At 33.3% G+C, this 21,297-nt stretch overlaps 1 protein-coding gene across 1 annotated transcript in view; it reads right to left on the bottom strand.

Moving 5' to 3' along the window:
- Positions 1-20,662, bottom strand: part of LOC129717605 (broad-complex core protein isoforms 1/2/3/4/5) — a 192,128-nt gene extending 171,466 nt beyond the window's left edge. Inside the window, exon 1 of the mRNA XM_055667625.1 lies at positions 20,214-20,662. The gene's annotated coding sequence lies outside the window, so the exon portion shown is untranslated. The remainder of the gene's footprint in view (positions 1-20,213) is intronic.
- Positions 20,663-21,297: the final 635 nt, after the last annotated feature.

Raw genomic sequence — 21,297 nt, 5'->3', positions numbered from 1 at the left:
GCCGCCATGCGTTCAAAGGCGATTCGAAGTACGTTAGTACCTCGGCGGGAAAATTTGAAACTTCTGATTTAAAGCGTAATCACGATGTTGATAGGGATTTCGGCTACTGTTTCATACATGTTTCGCTGTATTTACTGCCCTTTCTGAATTCGGAGTGTGTAAAAAATGTAATAGTGATGTGCGGTTTTCACAGTTGAGCAAGCGTGGACTAGGCTTCAAGATTCTTGTGTCTTGTTCGAACTGCGGTAATGCCGATTTTTTTAACTATCCTCTAATACATAATCATGCTTTTGGGTTAACCGTTGGACCGAGCATGTACGAGTTTTGCGTGGGATCGGACGCTAACCGCGTCAAAGTCGCTGAGCATCGCATGTCCGATATCGCGAAAGAGTCTAGGCGCAGCCTTACATCAGACAAAAAAGGAAGAAGAGCCAAACAAGGCCCAGGAAGGACAACTTTACGGCGCAGGGATAGCTGACTGATGGTAAAAAAAAATATTAGGGGCTTAATTATAGCGTTTCTAAAGATTTCTAGCATTTTGAAACTTTAAACGCGTTTTTCTCAATTTCAAAATCGGCAAGCAGTAGAACTGAAAAAGTTTACGTCCGATTGACTTTAAATTTTAACATTAGCTTCTTCATTAGATTATCTAGAGAAGTACACACGATTTTAGAGATTGATTAACAACGTCGAAAGTTATAAACAATTAAAGTCGATTTTTCCATCGAAAAAGATTTTTTTCTTTCAAACCCTTTCCATTTTGCGAAGAAAAATTCTAGAAATATAATCATGTGTAATTCACTAGCGACACTTATGTAGAGAATGAGAAATTTTTTGTTTTGGTGATAGGTGGAGTTGGGCACGACTTCTACTGCTCGCCGCGGAACAACTTATGAAAAGCGGTTCACGGCAATCGCTGCACAGCCGCCATGTTGTAATAAAAATAGCAATAATTTTTTTCCTACTCTGCAAGAGTTGCTTAATCCAGAGATATATTATTTATATACCTTACATATGAAATGTCCTTTGAAAAAAAAAATCAAGAAAAAAGCCTTGTTTTTTTCAGCGTTTGGTGGATATTACCCCATAAAGATGCAGATTCTTCAGTAACCCTCAGACAGTAAAATTATCGCCCGCTGGAGGAATTGTGCATAATGGTGATAGAAAGCATAAAAAACATTCAAGTATTTTCCAAATGAATGACATCACTTACGAAAAGTACAACAAGGATCATCGAGGTGGATGATGAAGAAGAGTAAGAAGTCAAATGTCGCCTCTCAGCAAAAAATTGCCTATTTTCAGGTGATGCTGAACTTTTCGGGTGTTGCAATATTCAAACTGGGTGTTGCAATACTCGGTAAAGCGATTCCAAACTTATAGCGGGTAATGTAGATTCCCAGGGAAATGGAAGGAAGATCTCGGTCTTACCAATCTGATACCGCGAGCAAGATACTAAAAATAAAATAAAATAAATAGTCTAGGCAACCAGCTGGTGTCGATATACAAAAGTTTGGAAAGTTACTAAGGAGGGTCAGGAATATACCTCAATCATCACAGGGGTTCCACAAGGTTCCCTCTTGGTCCGGTGTTATGGAAAGTCATATTCCATGCATGGGGATTGTTGTATGGAATGCAACTGTTTCCTTGTAACACAACATATCGAGGTGTTGAACCTAAAGTTCCTTGTAAAGGTTGTGATCGTTGGCTTTGTGACCAATGCTCTTAAAGATAATAATAGACGAAAAACTCTTTTAAGGCAATTACTTTTGTGTTCTAAAGTGCTTGAAAGTATATAGATTAGCTATTAAAGTAAACTAGAAAATAACTAAAGGCCCATGGCAATTTTCAAGGTGCTGTTTTCTCTACAGAAAATGGTCCGGAACTAGAAAGTAGCATTTTATAAAGCCACTAAAGAGCTTTTATTTAGTTTCAAATCCAGATGCACCATTCGGAAACTGATTGAAAAGAACTAAAATTTTGTTGTCTCTTTCGCTAAAAAGAAAAGCATTAAACAAGATTAAATACATAATCGATATGACTGGTTGCTGAAAGACTACAACATATCGGGTTTTGTTGAAGGAAATGAAGTCTCTTAGTATCATGTTCTTTAGAGTGGCCATATTTGTAACATCATGCGATTTCGATGAGTGCCGGGCGGAAAAAGTTTCCTTTTCACTCCAAAAATAAGCCATGAAAATTTGAAGTTGATCCGAGTTCATTTAATGGACCCACAAAACGCTTATATTAAAAAAAAGATTCTCATAAGAACTGTTGTTTTTTATCCCTTTTTGAAGTTTTTTGCCTTAGTTTCTGAAAATAGTTGTAAATTTTGCGTCGAAATACTCTTCAATTATAAAATCATATCATTAGGGACATTCACATATTACGTGGCGCCAAATTATAGCAATTTTGAACACCTCCCACCCCTAAATACAGCATTTTTGCATGGGGGCCTCGCGCAATGGAACTCTTCGTTGAATACACAGTGCAACAATTTTTTTGCCTTGGCTTCTATGTATGATTTTTTGATGAAGTTTGATGCGAAAATAAATTTCCCCGAGTTTGAACATATTTCAACTTAAGGGGCAACAATGGCGCCATTTTGAATTTTTGAGAAACTGGAAATTTTTGAGGTTTTTTCGACGCCATTTTGTTTTAAAACCAAATATCAAAATTCTAAGAGTTTGTCCACATATTAGCATCATTTTACCCATCTTTTGAAAAAACAGATCTTAAATCGGACAAAAACTGAGCTCAAAACGGTGATTCTACGAAACCGGGTTTGGCATAGTTTTAGTATATTTCACAAAGCAAAATAATCAATATCGATTATTTCTGAGCATTAATGGTAATTCGCTAATATCTTAAAGTGGTAGTCAAATTGTATTTTATTTTGAGTAAAAAAGTCTCACAAATCGGATGGTAGGTGTCTGATCTACGTAAAATGTCAGCAAAATGTTGATTTTGCCCCAATTTCCCTACAATACAAAAATAGGTTTATCTGCGAATATGAATTCCGCACACTGTACTGTTCATTATAGCTTGGCACAATCTCACCCCAAAAGGGCTCGAAAAGTGTACAGTTTGGAAAAACATTATTTCCTGAGCCAACACAGATTCAATGCATAAAATATCTTCAACATATTGGAGACGACATCCTAGCGTACCATCTGAGCAGTAAGTTGATGTAATTTCTTGATCGGGTTGGTTTGCCTGGGACATTTTTGGATAACGTTATTTGCGCATGTTTTTCACCCTGTACTTTGAAACATTATTCAAGTGAAACAGTTCACTGATATCATCCATATTCCATTTGAAGTTGTGAATAAATTTGTCATGTTTCATAAAGTATTGAATTTGAGGTATTAGGTTCTAGAAATCTCAAGTAATTTAACATACAAACATTTCCCGTTTTGGCACAATCTCACCCCCGTGGCTTAATCTCATCCCGGCAGAGGTACTTCTTATTGAAAGGTCTTGCCTGAACATCAACGATAAATTTATATAAAAAATTACATGTAATCGCTTTAAATTTCGACTTAGAGGCGAATTGAGCAATCTTAGTTGTGATTTTGCATGGTTCACTTAGTTTTGTGAATATTATTCCAATTTTAAGTAATTAGATACCTATTATTTATTCCCAATTGGCTTTTCTAAACAACAGCGCACATTCTAATGTAAAAAAAAATTTTTTTTTGGCGTAGGACTACGTCTAACCGCACTATATCGAGATGCATTCTGCGAAAAATAAAACCCAAGGTGTAACGTCAGAATGAAAGATTTCAAACGTTAATACTGATGTAACCACATGATGGATCACAATAATCGATATGCCGTTGGATTGATAAAATGATGGACAATTTTGTGATTCTACAATTTTCATTATCACTTCATTGTTAAACATTGAAAGTTGAATAGAAGTTTCAAGGTCGAATTTTCACCAACAATGTACCAATCATATGCGAGCACGCCTGGCACAGACTTCATGAATAGACACCAACTGCCTGCTGTGATATCCTGTATAGCAGTGGCAAAAAAACATTTGACAGAATCTCCCCGTCCCAATTGGTCAATTAATGTTAGCTTCCATGAGCCTAGACTATTTTGATGTCTTGAAGGTGAAGCTTTTTCGGAAAGTTCGTAACCACCTCCACTATCAGACAGTATTACGTTTTGCTGTTAACTATTAACTATCTATCTTTTTTATTTTTGAACTATCTAACTTTTTTATTTTTGTAGATAGAAATCCCTGTTCTACAATTTTATAGCTCCAATAGTTTTAAGCAACTTTGTAAAAAAAAATTTTTCTCTAAAACATTGCTTTAGAGCTCTAGACCCAAATTTCCCCCGAAATTTGACCATGCTTCAACGTCTCTTCGTTTTCGACCTGTTAGAAAACAACTTAGACAGCCCAGAACTGCTCAGTAAATTTCAGTTCAACGCACCACAAAGGCTTACTCGACGAAGCGATTTTTTCCGGATTTCCAGATACCGCACTAACTTTGCTCAAAACAATCCATTCGAAGTGTGTTGTCGTAAGTTTAATATTGTTTCTGACGTGTACGATTTTAATATGACCAAATCAATGTTTAGACTTAGAATAAGTAGTTATTAGAAATGTCTGTAAGATTTTTTTTTTCGAAGACTTATGAATAAATAAATAGAAATTTGGTTTCTGGACCATTGTGAATGTTAAACAGAATATTTTTTCTTCTAAGATAGAGTGCTGTAAAGAAATAATCAAAATACAGACCCCGTTAGATTTTGGCAACACGCCAGAATTTTTTCTGTTGCCAAGATCGAACCATGTCAATAATGAACGGTTCTTTTTTCATGACTTTTTTGACTATTCAAATGGGAAAGACTACCTTAACCGTAGAAATGGTCACCAATAAACTAGTTTTTGTTCCAAGTCGTTTGAGGTGTCTCTTGATGAATTTGGGCTGACGACCTAGATACTTGATATTACCTCCCGAACCAAAATACCTTCCTTTTGGAAGATGTTGAGCTTAAGTTGGTTAAAATAAATCAAGCAAACTATAAAAGTAAAACGAGCTTAAAATCAAACATAGCTTCAAAATAAAAATATAAAATTATTGTAGTCCTACGTCAACTATGCGGTCGTGTCTTGGATACCACCCTCCTACTATTTTTCTAAGTCTGAAGTCACACTTCTATTCCCGTTCGTTTTCGCATTCTAGCAAATGACATATATTGCCCGCTTTACTGAACTTGAAATGTAACTCATATGACAACAATGAAATTAGTTCGTAAAGAACCTATTCCATCGAATGTCTTTCTTGAATATCGACGAACATTTTCACTTAGATGTCACTGCTTGTATTTTATATAGTAGAGAGAAGACGAGAAGAAGAAGATGGAAAAAAACCTTCAAAGCCTATTCTAGTTTTAAAAGATGGTGAACGTTTTCTTGTATCCAATGAACAAAAGGCTCAAAGACTTGCTCAGCAGTTTGAGAGTGTTCAAAATTCAAAGTTGAATTTTGTGAGTTCAATTCAAAAAGAGTCACACGGCAATTTGATTTAATTTTATCCCAGAATTTTTACCTACAGAAATAATTGAAACTTAGTTGAATGAAATTGAATCAATTATTGAAAATTTCAAAAATATTAAAGACCAGGTGCTTTCGATGGAATCTTTAACATACTAATCAAACATCTCCCTGAGAGCACAATGGAATTTTTAGTAAAGTTTTTCAAAAGCTGCTCCAAAATTGCATATATTCCCAAGTTATGGAAAAATGCAAAAATAACTCTAATTTTAAAGCAAGATAGGAATCCAGTTAAGGTTTCAAGTTATCGACCAATCAGTTTGCTTTCTTCAACAAGGAAACTGTTTGAGAGAATTATTCTTAACAGAATGATGTCACACATCAACGAAAATTCAATTTTTACAGATCAATTGTTTGGATTTCGGAATGGGCATTCCACTACTCATCAATTGCTCAGAGTTACAAATATGATACGAGCTAACAAATCTGAAGGTTATTCCACTGGAGCTGATCTTTCAGACATAGAAAAAGCATTCGACAGTGTTTGGCATAAAGGTTTGATTGTGAAATTGCAAACTTTTAATTTTCCAATTTTCCTAATCAATTTTCTTCGAAATTATCTTACTGATCGAACTCTGCAGGTTGTCTATCAGAATTCAAAATCTGATAGATTTCCTGTCAGAGCAGGTGTGCCTCAAGGTTCAGTCTTGGGTCCAGTCCTATACAACATTTTTACTTCAGATTTTCCAGATTTGCCTCCAGGATGCACAAAGTCATTGTTCTGCGATGACACAAGCATTTCCGTAAAAGGAAAAAGTCTTCGTGTTATATGCAGTCGATTGCAGAAAAGCTCAGATATTTTTTCTTCCTACTTGCAAAAGTTGAAAATCTCTCCCAATGCTCAAATAAAAACTCAAATGATAATTTTTCCCCATAAGACTAGAGCTTCTTTCCTCAAACCAAACAATAATCACGTTGTCAAGATAAATGCGGTTATTTTAAGTTGGTCTGACAAGGTTAAGTACGTGGGACTAATTTACGATAAAAAAATTATTTTCAAAGAGCACATTGAAAGTATACAAGCAAAGTGTACCAAATATACGAGATGTTTATATCCTCTCATTAATAGAAATTCCAAACTTAGATTAAAGAATAAACTTTTGATTTACAAACAAATTTTTAGACCAACAATGCTTTATGCTGTACCGATCTGGTCAAGTTGTTGTTTAACAAGGAAGATAACGCTTCAAAGGATTCAGAATAAAATTCTGAAAATGATTTTGAAACGTCCTCCTTGGTTTGGTACACTCGAATTACATAGACTTACTGCTGTTGAAACATTAGAAGCTATGTCAAATCAATTTATTCGACAAAAATCGTTGCAATCCTCAATTGCTACGATAAGCTCTCTTTGTAGCCAATAGGTTAGTTGAAAGTTTACTTCCCTTTTTTTGACAAGTAGATTTTAACCCCTACGAATGACAAGTCCTAATTGCGAAAGCGTTCTCCTAACGAATAACAATTAAAATTACAAATTTTCTGACAGTGTTGAGAATTCACCATTTGTGATTGGACCCACATACTCATTACTTACTAATATTCATCATAAATACTTAAGCTACTAACAAATCCCCACTTAAAAAATAAGCATTCGAAAACTGAGAAAAATCGCGCTAAACGACCTCTCGTCGAACATCGACCATATTTAATTTGAATGAAACTTTGCACACCTATTTGGCTTAGCAAACTGAGTATTTTTCGCAGATCGAGATATTTTTTAGACCCAGGAGTTACCTCCGTCCTATTATTCAACCCATATGGTATAAACCTCCGTAAATGTGATCATAACCATAATTTCTGAATTATTTATCCAATCTTTTTGATGTCAAAGAATTTTTGCAGTTAAAAATATTATTTTTTACCACTTAGCCTTGTGATAATTGAAAACAGAGCTCATAGGGTTCAAAACTGATTCATGTGTTAAAGAAAAAGTTATTGGAAGATGGTCAGAATCAAAGTCAGCATGTGTGATCAAATCACTACATGCATGACTTTGATCTGTTAGCACAAAATCAATTGTTGATGGGTTTCTTACAGAAAAAAAGCATGTAGGACTATTCGGAGACAAAATAGAATAGTATTCTGAGGAACAATCGTGGAATAAAATTAGCGTTAAAATCGCCGATTATAATTTTTTTTCCCGATTTCTGGTGAGCGTACTTTGAGGCAAGTTTGGAGGTCAATTAAATACTAGTGGAGAAAGAATTGGGTTATGGTCAAAAACAGTGCTTCATTAAATTTATAAAATTTGAATTTTATGTAGCAAAACTCTCAAGAAAATGACAATTTTGGTAGACAGCCTACAACCTGTGGTTAGTTTTTGGGCGTTACATTATTTATCGGTATAAATGAATGTAAATCAGGTTATCAGGAGTATCAAAAAAATTACTCTGGATAATTGAATCACAAATCAACGAAAATTTATCAACGAACTTAAAATAATTATTTTCTTCTGTTATTTTACTTGTCTGATACCGTAGTGTAGCAAGACATGTCACAAACATGCCACTCAGACATGTCTCAAACACGCCGGGAGGGACAAAAATGGTAACAAATATGCAGGAAGGGATATTGAAGGATTAACTTCTAGATAAAAACTAAAATATACAGCATAAAGATTTACAGTAAAGTTCTTTCTTACACGATTTCACGTATCGTGCAAAAAAAAAACCGCGTTATTTGGAAAAACGTCGTAAAAAAGAACCGTGTAAAAATGTAACTGTATGACAAACAGCCTACTATAGTCTGTTACCGTTACTGTTACTCACTGTAACAATTTCACGCGAAGACGAAAAATCGTGCGAAAAAAATCGTGTAAAAATAACCGCGTTATTTGAGAAAACGACGTAAAAAAATCGCGTTGTCTGAAAAATCGACGTAAAAAAGAACCGTGTAAAAAAGGACTTTACTGTATATCATATATTGACTTTTCTTCCCAGTTGTGCTTAACAGTAAACATTTTGTAACACTTTTGACAAGTAGGACTATTTGCGAAAGCAAACAAATCCTAACAATTAAAATTACAAATTTCTAACAGTGTTGAGAAGTCACCATTTGTGATTGGACACACATACTCATTACTCACTAATACCCATCATAAATACTTAAGCTACTAACAAATCCCCCCTTGAAAAAAAAATGTAACATATTTACTTAGAATATGTTTTTTTCCTAACTGCTAAATAGTATTATTTTAATTAGTATAAATTAGTTTAATTAGTACAAATTTATTTGATAACTTTGCTTTTGTGATTTATGATTTATGCATTTTGGTAGCATTGAAAATTATTTCGAGTTTTTCCAGGAAAAATTGTAATACTTTGAGTTTATTTTCATATGTCGATAAGCTCTACTCTTTTTTTCACAACATTTATTTGACACGGCACAATACAAGCTCTACTCTTGAGAAAAAAGCAAAATAAAAATCCAAGACCCATTTTGAAATTTTAATTTCAGTAATTTAGTTTCAACATATCTTCAGTAACATCAATTTTTTAAAAATTCCTGTAGATTAAAAACATTTGATAGCAAAATATATTCAACATTGTTCTGCTGATATGTTCTAAAATTTTCGAATGCCCGTTGAAGGCTTTGTTATTGGGTCCTTCACTTAATTTTTTTTTCATTTTGCTCTTTTAATAAATAAGAAGAATTTTAGTTTTGACAAACCTGAAAGTCACAAAACGCCTTTCTTATAAAAACAAATTACAGTAAAGTATTTTTGCAGGATGGATGCGTATCGTGCAAAAAACCGTGTAAAAAATCCGCGTTATTTCAAAATTGTCGTAAAAAACGTGTAAATTTAAAACGTGTAAAAACCGTGTAAAAGACCTCACTGAATATCGTGTAGTAATTATTCATGTAATTGCAGTCAAACCCGAAGAAAACGTTTGAAGAGTTAAAATTGATTTCTTTACCCTTAACCCGGAACGTCAACTTTGTTGCAATATTCTTTTTTTTTTTAATTATTTTAATTTCTTTTTTATTTTTAATCGCTTTTATTTATTTGTCATCTTATTTTCAATCATTTGGAATTTTTTTAAATGTTTTTTTTTTCAATATTTTTTATTGTCTTAATATATTTTTAATTATTTTTTTTTTGTATTGAAATGTATTAATTCATTGTAATGTCATATTCTAGCATGCTAGTTTTATGTGCTCTATGAATCAGATAAACAGGTTTAAAAGAAGTTTATATCTGGATAAAGTGACCAGATAGAGCTTAAACGCAAGACAACAGTTTAACTCTGCGATGGTCAAAAATTACACATGCATAATAGGGTGGCAATGACTTGCATGGGAAAAATTGAATGTTCGAATTTCAAAAGGGCCAAAAGTTTCGTATTCTCGAACAATTTTCTCATACAGCACTTCAGCTCAATATCGGCCTTCGAGAAGTGGTGCCTCAAACCGGTCAGAGTATCACTTTTTTGACTGATGAAGTTCATGAAATTTTCGGCCAATTGTTTCAGAAATGCATAAAACGTCGAGATCTAGTGTTATCTAGAAAAATCCACATATCTGAGACTTAAAAATTTCTGGGTCGGAAAACTCTCCATTGGCCCCAGTTCAAGTACAAGAAAGTCAAATTTTTTCAATTTTTTTTCTGGAGATAATACCAGGTCTCGACGATTCACGAATTTCTAAGACGCGTGGCATTGCGAAGGCGCGTGGGACACGTTAGATGAACGCGGGACGTTTTTCTACGTACGTTTTTCTACATTTCGTTGAAACGCGGGACGTCTGGTCACTTTATATCTGGATGTAAAATCAGTTCGTTTTTTTTGCATGACTGATTGAAATGTGACAACACTAATTATCTATAGATAAATCGTCCAGCTTAAACCCTTGTAGGGGTATGTGGCGAGACCATCATCTTCATTATCATCATCAATTCATATCATTCCGACGCATCAATAATCTTCATAGAGTGAAAAATAATAAAAATTCAAGTGGATTCAATTTTCTTACAATAACTTTCTCACTATTCATGTTCATGCAAGAAAAGAACACGGAGTTAATTTCACTGGCTTAAGATACATCAAGAAGCAATGCAATAGCTGCATGTGATCCATTCTAATAATATTGAAAATAAATGCGTCGATGCAGTTTTTGAACACAGTTGGATTGCGACTAGCTATCGTCTACAAAAGGTCATCGACATTCAAAACTTGATGTATTCATTTTACGTTTTTCATATGTGTATATTTTGAAGATTATAACGTGAATTGACCTGACTAGCAAGCAGTTAACGAGCGCAGTAGACTGTGGTTGTATACGTGTTCCTACAATACAACGTCTGCTTTCTGCTATAGTGCAGTGGTATCGAAATAATGCATATTCTATGTGTGCAAAATCGAGAATTGGGCAAAAGTGAATCGAACGAAAAGAAAACACGAAAAAACTGGCTTTCATAGGCCTGTAGTATATATCTTCTGAAACAGGCAATAGTGACACAGTAGAAAAAGGAGAAGATTGGATGATTTCCAAAAGCGTGATGCACGCTAAGGATCTTGATCCGTTCCGTAGGGTGTTTCTCTTCGTGGTCATCCAAAAGAGTTGAAAAAGAAAGAGGCATTGAACTGCCCTCTCCATCTGTTTTCGGCTAGTTAGCCCGCGAAAAAATTATTTGAAGCATCCGTCGTACCAAGTGGTGTATCCACGAAGTGCATTTAGGCCACCAAGGAAAAAAATAGTACACAAACAACTTCAATCAAACCTGATCGTGCAGCGTTAATATATAAACAGACAAATTTCGTACGATAATCAACGCATACATTCTCCCACTTTACTGCACTTTTTCCCTGAAAAGCTTTGTTTATATGAATACCAGTATATAAGACAATTCCCCAAAATGGTTGGAGACGGAATGTAAGATTTCGCTGCTTGAACTTTTACGGTGGGGAAGGAGGAAAGTAGAGTAATTTTAGAAGAATACAATGTCTTGCGAGTTCTTTGCTCTTTGCTTCTGCTTCTTGTTTGCAATCAACGAGTCGATGATTATTGTGCGGTTGCCAGAAATCTCAAAACTGCAAGTGACGGCAAAAGTTTACTTATTCCTGGTAATATTTTCAGTTAAGATATACATATGTTATAGTTTATTTTGTTTGTGGGTCAAATTTTTTTCCCAAAGAATTTTATTTACAGGTGTAACGATACTCATCAAAAAATTCAAATATTTTGAAATACAATAATTATGTAACTCCATGGTTTTGATGTCCTTTTCCAATACAGCAAACCCGATCAGCAACGTGTATCAGAAAAATGAAATCTAGGATGACATTGTGCAGCTCAATTCGATCGATTTTTGCTATTTTCGACGCCCATAAGCGATCATTTGTTATCGTTCAAGTTACTCGAAACGAGATACGCAATGTCATCCCTGGATGGTTTTCGCAATCAGATCGGATAGTTTTTGTAATCTTAATCGTTTTTATACTAGAAAACACAAAGTTTTGGTAAGCAACGGAAAAGAAGACGACTTTCGGTTGTGATAATTAGGTTTTTTTCTCCTGTCCTTAATAAGTATATCTTGTGGATTATTATTTGGTTATTACTACTTTTAAATGAAATATGAAATTGCAATTTTTAAGTAAGTACGGAGAATGTAACATAGGATTCCGCTGGCTGTGCAGTGCTTTTTGCATCATATTGAACATACTGATTGTTTCAAGCTATATAAGCTGTTTGATTGAGTGTCTAGAGAAGTACAAACAAAGTTGGGTTTCAAAATACTTATACTATTTTATACTAATTATGCAGTTCAATGATATTGCATTTATAAAAATTAAATAGAATGCAAACATTCGTCGAAATACATTTACTCCATTTACTTTATAGAACCTTTTGAATGATGTTTGGCATTCTCAAATTGCCCCATTGAGTTTCATATATACAAAATACAAAAATTAAAAATAATCCAACAAAACTTTATCGTAAAGCTAAGTTTTATCATAAAAAAAAATCAACAACTTTCAATTAAACTATAACCCCACACAAACAGATATCTGCTAAGGTTTTGAAACTGAGTCGATTAGTATGTGTGACAAAACTATGCGGCTTCAATAGAGCAAAATTATAACCTCAATGCAATGAAATTTAATTAAATTTAATTTATTTTAATTTTTTTAAGTAAATTTATTACAATAATATTTTTTGTATAACCAGCTAAACATACCACTATTATTGTAGCGTGATACTCAAATGTCTGAGTAATTTCAACTAACTTTTAGAACTCAAACATAAAAATTAAAAACGGCAGAAAAAATCGTTGAACATATTTTGAATTGCATAACTAAACAAACCAGTTATCATAATATAAATGGGGTTTGTAAGACATATCATATTTTTATGACATTCAATGCCAAAAAAACAATAACAAAACATACATGATCATTTTTTACAAGGTGTCTTTACTGCTATACTACCAAATAATTTCGATGAAAAATCATAACTTTGAACTCAGTCAAGCGTTCCTAGTTCTAAAATTGTGTTTTGCGTTGCATTTTTGTCTGTTTCACAATTCCACTTTGGGGACGTTGACCTCATCCGGCAATTCCTTGTTGTTAACGAAATCTTAAGAGAATTTCGCCAGACATGTGCAACGCCATGCCGTTTTGTGCAGTGTAAAAGTGCATGTGTATTTAAAACCCGCTACCAAACAAGAGAGAAAGAGAAGAAACGTCCAGATGCGTTTTTTTAACTCCCGGCGATTTTTTTAGGCTGCGCTAAGAACTAACACTAATACGCAGTCCACCCAAAAAAAGGCGATCTATGTGCGTTAGTTATGTACATACAGCGCAGTTATATGTAAAGCGACCGGCGCAGACCTCTTAGGTTGCGAAATATGATTTTGTCAGGAAAAGACGGGAATAAAAAAAACTCACACATATCTTTTAGAGGAGACTGATTTGTAGTAGAATAGCAAATTTTGTATGTATTGCTTTAGTGATATTTTGCATTGCTCCACTGTCTTCTCTGTCTTCTTTTCAAGTACGGCCCAATCCAGCCAGGACATAAAACTGCATTTTTGCTGCTTCTGTATTTCGAGATAATGAACCCTCTTGTACTTCTATAATGTATTGAGGTCGCGAAATAACGAAAAATTCAAGGGACCAAACAAGTTAGCTATTTTATGGTCTATCTAAATTCTGGGTCTTCGAATTTTATATATTTTAGAAGCGTTAAAACATAACTGTTACGGTATTTACGTAATGCCTTTTTTCAAGTTAAATAAACGAATCAAATTGTTCTGAAGTCTCTGAAATTTATACAGTCATACCTCGATATAAGGCAACCTCGATGTAACGTAACTCGATATAACGTAACTTTTACCTCGAAATAACGTAACTTTTTTAGAAACCTTAAAACTAAAGTACAAATTTTTTTTCTGAGGTGTTCCGAATAAATGTTTTTAGTAAGTTTTGAAATCAAAAAGGTCCGTAAAATGGGGTAAAACTGATATTTTTTTCCACTGTTTTGTGACTGATTATGTTTGTCAACGAAAATTGACTCAAAGAGGCAAGAGAAAGGGTTATATATACTAACAGGTGATAGGAAATAAGTTTTTGCGCATTTTTGAGTAACCATTAATAATTTTGCATCAATAAAAGAAATTTTTTTTCGTGCTTCAATATAACGTAACTCGATATAACGTAACGAAAAAAAAAAATTGCCTTATATCGAGGTATGACTGTATATTCAATTTTGTAAATTAAATCTCTATGTTGTATATATTAACAAAACAAATACACTAAGGTAGCTTTTTACGCGGTTTATTTACGCGGTTTTTCTTTACGCGGCTTTTTTTACGCGGATTCCGGAATTTACGCGGTTTTTTTTTACGCGGATTCCGGAATTTACGTGGTTTTTTTACGCGTATTCCGGAATTTACGCGGTATTTTTTTTTCTGCCAGATCTCGGTTTCCCTTCACTCGGAATGCAAAATTAACGATGGTTTTTTTACGCGGATTCCGGAATTTACGCGGATTCCGGAATTTACGCGTTTTTTTTTACGCGGATTCCGGAATTCACGCGGCTTTTTTTACGCGGATTCCGGAATTTACGCGGTTTTTTTTTCGCGGCACGTATCCCCCGCGTAAAAAGCGACTTTAGTGTATTCGCGTTTTGCATTTTTTAAATAAAATATCCAAATCGAATGTTCTTTTTTAAAACTTTTTTTTTTAAATTCATGCGAATAAGAAAAACGTTCGTCAGTAATACAAGTGTTATTCAATTTGCTACACAAATAAATATTGTTCACGGTTTTCCAAATATACAACTTAATACACCATAAAAGAATGAAAAACAAAAAAATAACGTCAGTTGGCATTAATTGTAGACTTGATATGTTGTGTTCGATGTCGGAGTGGGCAGTCTGAATGGTACTGGAAGTCCAATCAGAACGATAAGTCGAATTTTATTCAGTTGACCAGTTGACCGTTTTTAAGAAAGTTTTCTGTTCAGTTCGTTTCAAATATTTGTACTATTCGTGGGCTAATAAAACTGTCTTCACTACAATCAGTACACTGGATTTTTTTTTTACGCGATTGATGCGTCCGCACAAAAAAAAAAAAGAATCGCGTAAGAAAAAATCGCGTAATTTTGAACAAATCGCATAAAAAGAATCGCGTTATTTGGAACAAATCGTGTAAAAATAAGATCGCGTCGTTTTGACAAAATCTTTCGCTATGTGGTAGGTGCCTGTGTATGTGTGTGTGTGTATGTGTTTATGTATGCGTGTACGTGTGTAAATATGCGTGTATAAGTGTATGTGTGTGCAAGTGTGTGTGTATGTATGCATTTGTGTGTATGTGTGTATGTATGTGTGTGTATGTATGTGTATATTTGTGTGTACGTGTATGTATGTGTGTGTGTGTGTGTGGGTGTGTGTGTTGTATCTTGGTTTATACACAAATGGTTCCCATGTCACAAATCACGTAATTTAGAGAAAATCGCGTAAAAAAAGATCGCGTAATTTCGAGAAAATCGTGTGAAAAAAAGCGGGTAAAATAAAATCACGTAAAAAAGTCGCGTAAAAACAGAATTCAGTGTATACTGAAAATCACGAGCTTATTTTCCAAACAATCGAAAAATTTAATAATTTATTGGCTGAAAATCATAAAATCAACTAGTTTTTTTTTTAAATCTATCTATGAGGCGAATATTTAAACGGTTTCCGCCAGCGCTAAAAACAGTATTTCAGACCAAGCTGATTTCAAATAGTACAATAAGATTAATCCGGCTTTAATAAGAGAGGAGAGAAGTTGAGCCGCGTAATCGCCGGAAAATGCTAGAAAATAGAGCTTTTTCGTTCGATGAACAGTTTGTACCAATTATGTTCGAGTTCAATAAAGCTAGATTAGGTCAAAGCAACGCAAAGCCTTGGTGCTACATTCCGATGCGGAACTTCACCTTCTGTTCATTATAGACAGATTTCGCAGCCAGCTGTTTCATATGCAGGACAATTGCGGGGCTAGGCGCTACGATCCTACTGACACTAACAGTCTCTCCCGAGCTGAGACACGAGCCTACGACGACTGGCTTGTTAGGCCAGCATCGTACCTCGAGATCAGTTGGGAGGCAGAAGTGTTACTATATTCATCTCAACACCTATATTGATCTCATCGCTTTTATTTGTCCAATTCACCGTCATTTTTTACTATTATTTGAAAGTGTAATACCTATTGATTTAATTGAGTGATAGGAAGTTTTACTTTGGAAAAAAAATAGTAAAAGTTAACGCAAATTGGACAAATAGGAGCGATGAGATGAATATAAGTGTTGTTATGAGTATACAAGCGGTTCGCCTAGTGAGATTAGGTCACAAAATGTGAAATAACTATGAATGCGATACAGTACTATAACCTCGCCATGATAATTGCTGAAAATGAAAAAATAAAATATCAATTTGAAATCACTATTTGTGCTCAATGCGGATTAACATTCTTTAAATGTTGTTAAAATCATATTATTGTTGTTTATATATTGTTTTATTGTTGTGTTTTTTTGTCTCCTTATTTTATTTTTTTCTCTATTGTTTTAATGTCTTGGTTCATCGTTTTATTGTTTTTTAATGTATGTACTACTTTTATTTTTAAGTTGTTTAAATGATAAATTGTTTAATTGAATTATTTTTCATTGTTTCATTGTATTTTGTTTAATTGTTCATTTTAGTATTTTATTGTTTGTTGTTCCATAGTTTATCTATTAAATGTTCGTTGTTGAACTTTCAAATTGTTAATCTGGGTATATGTTATATATAAATATATATATATATATATATATATATATATATATATATATATATATATATATATATATATATATATATATATATATATATATATATATATATATATATATATATATATATATATATATATATATATATATATATATATATATATATATATATATATATATATATATATATATATATATATATATATATATTGATATAATGGTAAATCCTTCAATTGGTGATGTTTACTGTTTTTTTAAGTGTCTATTATTCATTGTTTATTGCTTGTTTCTTTACTTTTTACTGTAAACTATTCACTGTTTTCAATTGTTTATTGTTAACAGTTTATTGTTTTTATTAAATAGCAAATTGAAGCCTTGATGCTACATTCCGATTCGGAACGCAACTTTCTGTTTATTATACACAGACTTTACAGCCAACTTTGAAATGTACAGGACGATTCTGCTGGCACTAACAGTCTCTCCCGAGCCGAGGCTCAAACCTACGACGATTGTTTATTATTTATTGCTTATTGCTTATTGTTTCTTGTTTCTTGTTTCTTGTTTCTTGTTTCTTGTTTCTTGTTTCTTGTTTCTTGTTTCTTGTTTCTTGTTTCTTGTTTCTTGTTTCTTGTTTCTTGTTTCTTGTTTCTTGTTTCTTGTTTCTTGTTTCTTGTTTCTTGTTTCTTGTTTCTTGTTTCTTGTTTCTTGTTTCTTGTTTCTTGTTTCTTGTTTCTTGTTTCTTGTTTCTTGTTTCTTGTTTCTTGTTTCTTGTTTCTTGTTTCTTGTTTCTTGTTTCTTGTTTCTTGTTTCTTGTTTCTTGTTTCTTGTTTCTTGTTTCTTGTTTCTTGTTTCTTGTTTCTTGTTTCTTGTTTCTTGTTTCTTGTTTCTTGTTTCTTGTTTCTTGTTTCTTGTTTCTTGTTTCTTGTTTCTTGTTTCTTGTTTCTTGTTTCTTGTTTCTTGTTTCTTGTTTCTTGTTTCTTGTTGCTTGTTGCTTGTTTCTTGTTTCTTGTTTCTTGTTTCTTGTTTCTTGTTTCTTGTTTCTTGTTTCTTATTTCTTGTTTATTGTTTATTGTTTATTGTTTATTGTTTATTGTTTATTGTTTATTGTTTATTGTTTATTGTTTATGTTTATTATTTATTGTTTATTGTTTATTGTTTATTGTTTATTGTTTATTGTTTATTGTTTCTTGTTTCTTGTTTCTTGTTTCTTGTTTATTGTTTATTGTTTATTGTTTATTGTTTATTGTTTATTGTTTATTGTTTATTGTTTATTGTTTATTGTTTATTGTTTATTGTTTATTGTTTATTGTTTATTGTTTATTGTTTATTGTTTATTGTTTATTGTTTATTGTTTATTGTTTATTGTTTATTGTTCATTGTTTATTGTTTATTGTTTATTGTTTATTGTTTATTGTTTATTGTTTATTGTTTATTGTTTATTGTTTATTGTTTATTGTTTATTGTTTATTGTTTACTGTTGTTCATTATTTATTTATAACCATTTCTTTGGTTTTTGGCCCTGTAAAATGCAGAAGTGCGTCAAAAGACCACAGAGTAATTGCTCGCCTGATTCGACGCTTCTACGTTTGCTTACGGCAAAAGTCATGTAAGTCTCTGAAAAAATAATCTTTGCTAGGTGCATCAAAACTTACAGTAACGGTTAGAAATCTATAATTTTTCATTTTTTACAGTTGCAGCGACATATGCGTTTACCAATGTCATTGATTAGATGAACGAAAAAGTTGTCATTTTGATGAAAAACTTTTTTGTAAACATCTAGAAAAATTTTCGCACTTTGTTGAATTACTAATTATATTAGTTGAAATTTGTTGAATGATTGTTTGATTAATTTTAATAATTATTGCAAAATACGGCAAAATTTTATTATGTCTCAATTGTGTGACTGTACTCATATGTATATCCGAAGATTTTTTTATGTCATTCCCCGATGATATTCAATGGATAGTATAAAACAAAAAGAATCGCTTTGAATAAGTTAGCTGTCCTCTTGGAACATCTCTGCTATAGTTTGTATAGTCATTGTGTGCGAATGAAGTAAAGGTTTCTAGTGAATTCACAGATCAACATACATCCACGACTAGTTTCAAGGTTGTCTGAATCTTCCAGTCAGCTTCCGATATTTAAGGATTTTTTGCTGCCACTGCGCTTTCCTTCATGTTGCTATTTTTCCGCAACAAATGTCGAACAAAGCGTTGCAACGTGACCTAAATATACCAGACCAGACGAGCAGAAAGAAAGGAATAACAAAACAACAAAATAGAACCAACGACTGCCTGAGCAGACTGGAGCGCCGATCACCGACGACGGAGTTGTGCAAAAACCTTAAATTACGAACTGTTTTTACTGGTAGCGTAGTAGACTAAAAGGATAGTCATGAATGATGCCACAGTTGTTGCGGGAGTTAAAGAATTTCAAAATTTGAAACGGCAGCCAACGGTGATAATCGAAAAGCGATTTAGCCTGATATATTCTTTCGAGACAATCGATTTAGTTCGATATAACTTATGGATTCAGTGAATGACTCGGCATTCTTCTGGAATACAAAACAAAAAAAATGAAACCGAAAACGTCACATGTTAATAGTTCAAAATAAGTTTGCTGGTGCAGTGTTAAGCAGCTTAGCAACACGCCCGTCGACGTACAATTAGAAATAACTCAACTTCAAATTATTCTCAATGAAAAAAAAAAAACAGACAAATATTATAGAACACTGGTAAAAATTTTCATTCATGAAGCCGATTTACTACGGCATTGGCCCTTACTCTATCGTAGTGTATACACCAACAGTCCTAGGACATAATCGTGCACTTGGTGCACAGAGTGGCATCACACGATACGGATTGAATGGAAAATTCATGGTAAACAAGGCATACATGCGACAATTGAAAAACTCCGTCGCTGTATCCGTGTCTAGCGAGGAAAAAATGCGAAGTTTTCGGGACGTTTTCCATCATAGAGAAGCACAGCCAGCATTGCAAGTCTCTTTCCCTACACTGTCTGTTCTATATGACGCTTTCGTTGTGATTCGGTTCCGATACCCGAACGCGATAGAAAGAAAAATTTTGCATTTGCGAACATTTTCTGTCGTGTTGTTTTATTTGCAGTCCTATTGACCAGGAACCGCCGCACTAGCATTCAACAGGTTGGATGTCGGTAAAATAAAACTGATGACATCCGAATCCAAATCTGTGAAGTTCTAGTATCACGCGCAATTGTGCACATTTACTACTATAAGAGTGGAATCTAAAATTCTTTTTTAATTTTATTTATAAGAAACTCGTTATAGGTACATATAATAACACGACTAGGTTTCTGATTTCTCACTCAGAATTATTAACACTTATTCGAAAATTGAGCAGTAGCTTTAATTACTTACCTTGGCAAATTTTATGATTTAATACACTTCCAGTCCATCTACCACATTATAACTATTCTAACAATTCAAATAATTTTCGAACAAACCTCTTCTTTTAAATTGATCTCAGATTAGCTATTCACTTTTTTAGAGATAATCTCGCCAAATTTTTTTATTCAACATTGCACAAAAATGACTTTAATCGGAAAGCAAATATTCCTGTGCTTATCGTTATATTTCTTTAGACCACTCTAAGCACCACGTGAAGTTACGTTACAGTCACTAACTCTTCTTCTGCACTAACCTGTCTAGGGTCATTAAGAACAGAAAGTCAAACACTACTGGGATGCCAACACTTGGGCAGAACACTACACAAATTAGCGCAAAACGCAGTAAGCGAATACAGGAGAGTCCGAACTATGAACACGACCTGTCCAAACGCTTTCTTCTTTTGGTCTAAAACACTATCAAATATTTTGGCAATATTATTCGAATGTTTAAACATTGCACTAATGCAAGCGAACAACACATAAAACCCCGAAAATAATACAAGAAAAAAGCGCTGTCAGACAACAGCCTGCGCGTATAATGCAATTCGTTTTATTTCATTGTTATGTTTTGCTATCTCTTTTTTACTGCTTTCGTATCATATAATATTTGGGGTATTATATATGATTATATAAATTGACCCCTTACGTCTAGCCATCGTATTGGTCCTCTCTAAAAAACAACATTATAAAAATTTGTTGGTTCAAAAAATTTCAATTGCACCTCCTTTCCTATCTTTCTCTTTACATTAATCGGCGGTCCTATATTTTTGTTTGTAACACTATGCAGTTTTTGCCACCAACACATTCTTAACAAACTGCCAAAAAAGTAGTACATGAATATGTACGATACACACATTGAAACTGAGACCTGCAGCCATCACCGAGACGACCCACAGAGTTGGGTGATGATATTCTGTAATACAACGTTGAGTATTGCAATTCTGCACATATACATATTTAATTAAATTATCATTATAATTTTAACACGAAGCACTCGCAAAACAAAAATCGGCGTGCATAAGAGTGAGCTAAATAAAAATACAAAACGTACACAT

The sequence above is a fragment of the Wyeomyia smithii genome, chromosome 1 (genome assembly GCF_029784165.1).
Source record: "Wyeomyia smithii strain HCP4-BCI-WySm-NY-G18 chromosome 1, ASM2978416v1, whole genome shotgun sequence".
Taxonomy (NCBI): domain Eukaryota; kingdom Metazoa; phylum Arthropoda; class Insecta; order Diptera; family Culicidae; genus Wyeomyia; species Wyeomyia smithii.
The sequence above is the reverse complement of the archived record's forward strand: the minus strand, read 5'-3'. Positions and strand labels throughout refer to the sequence as shown.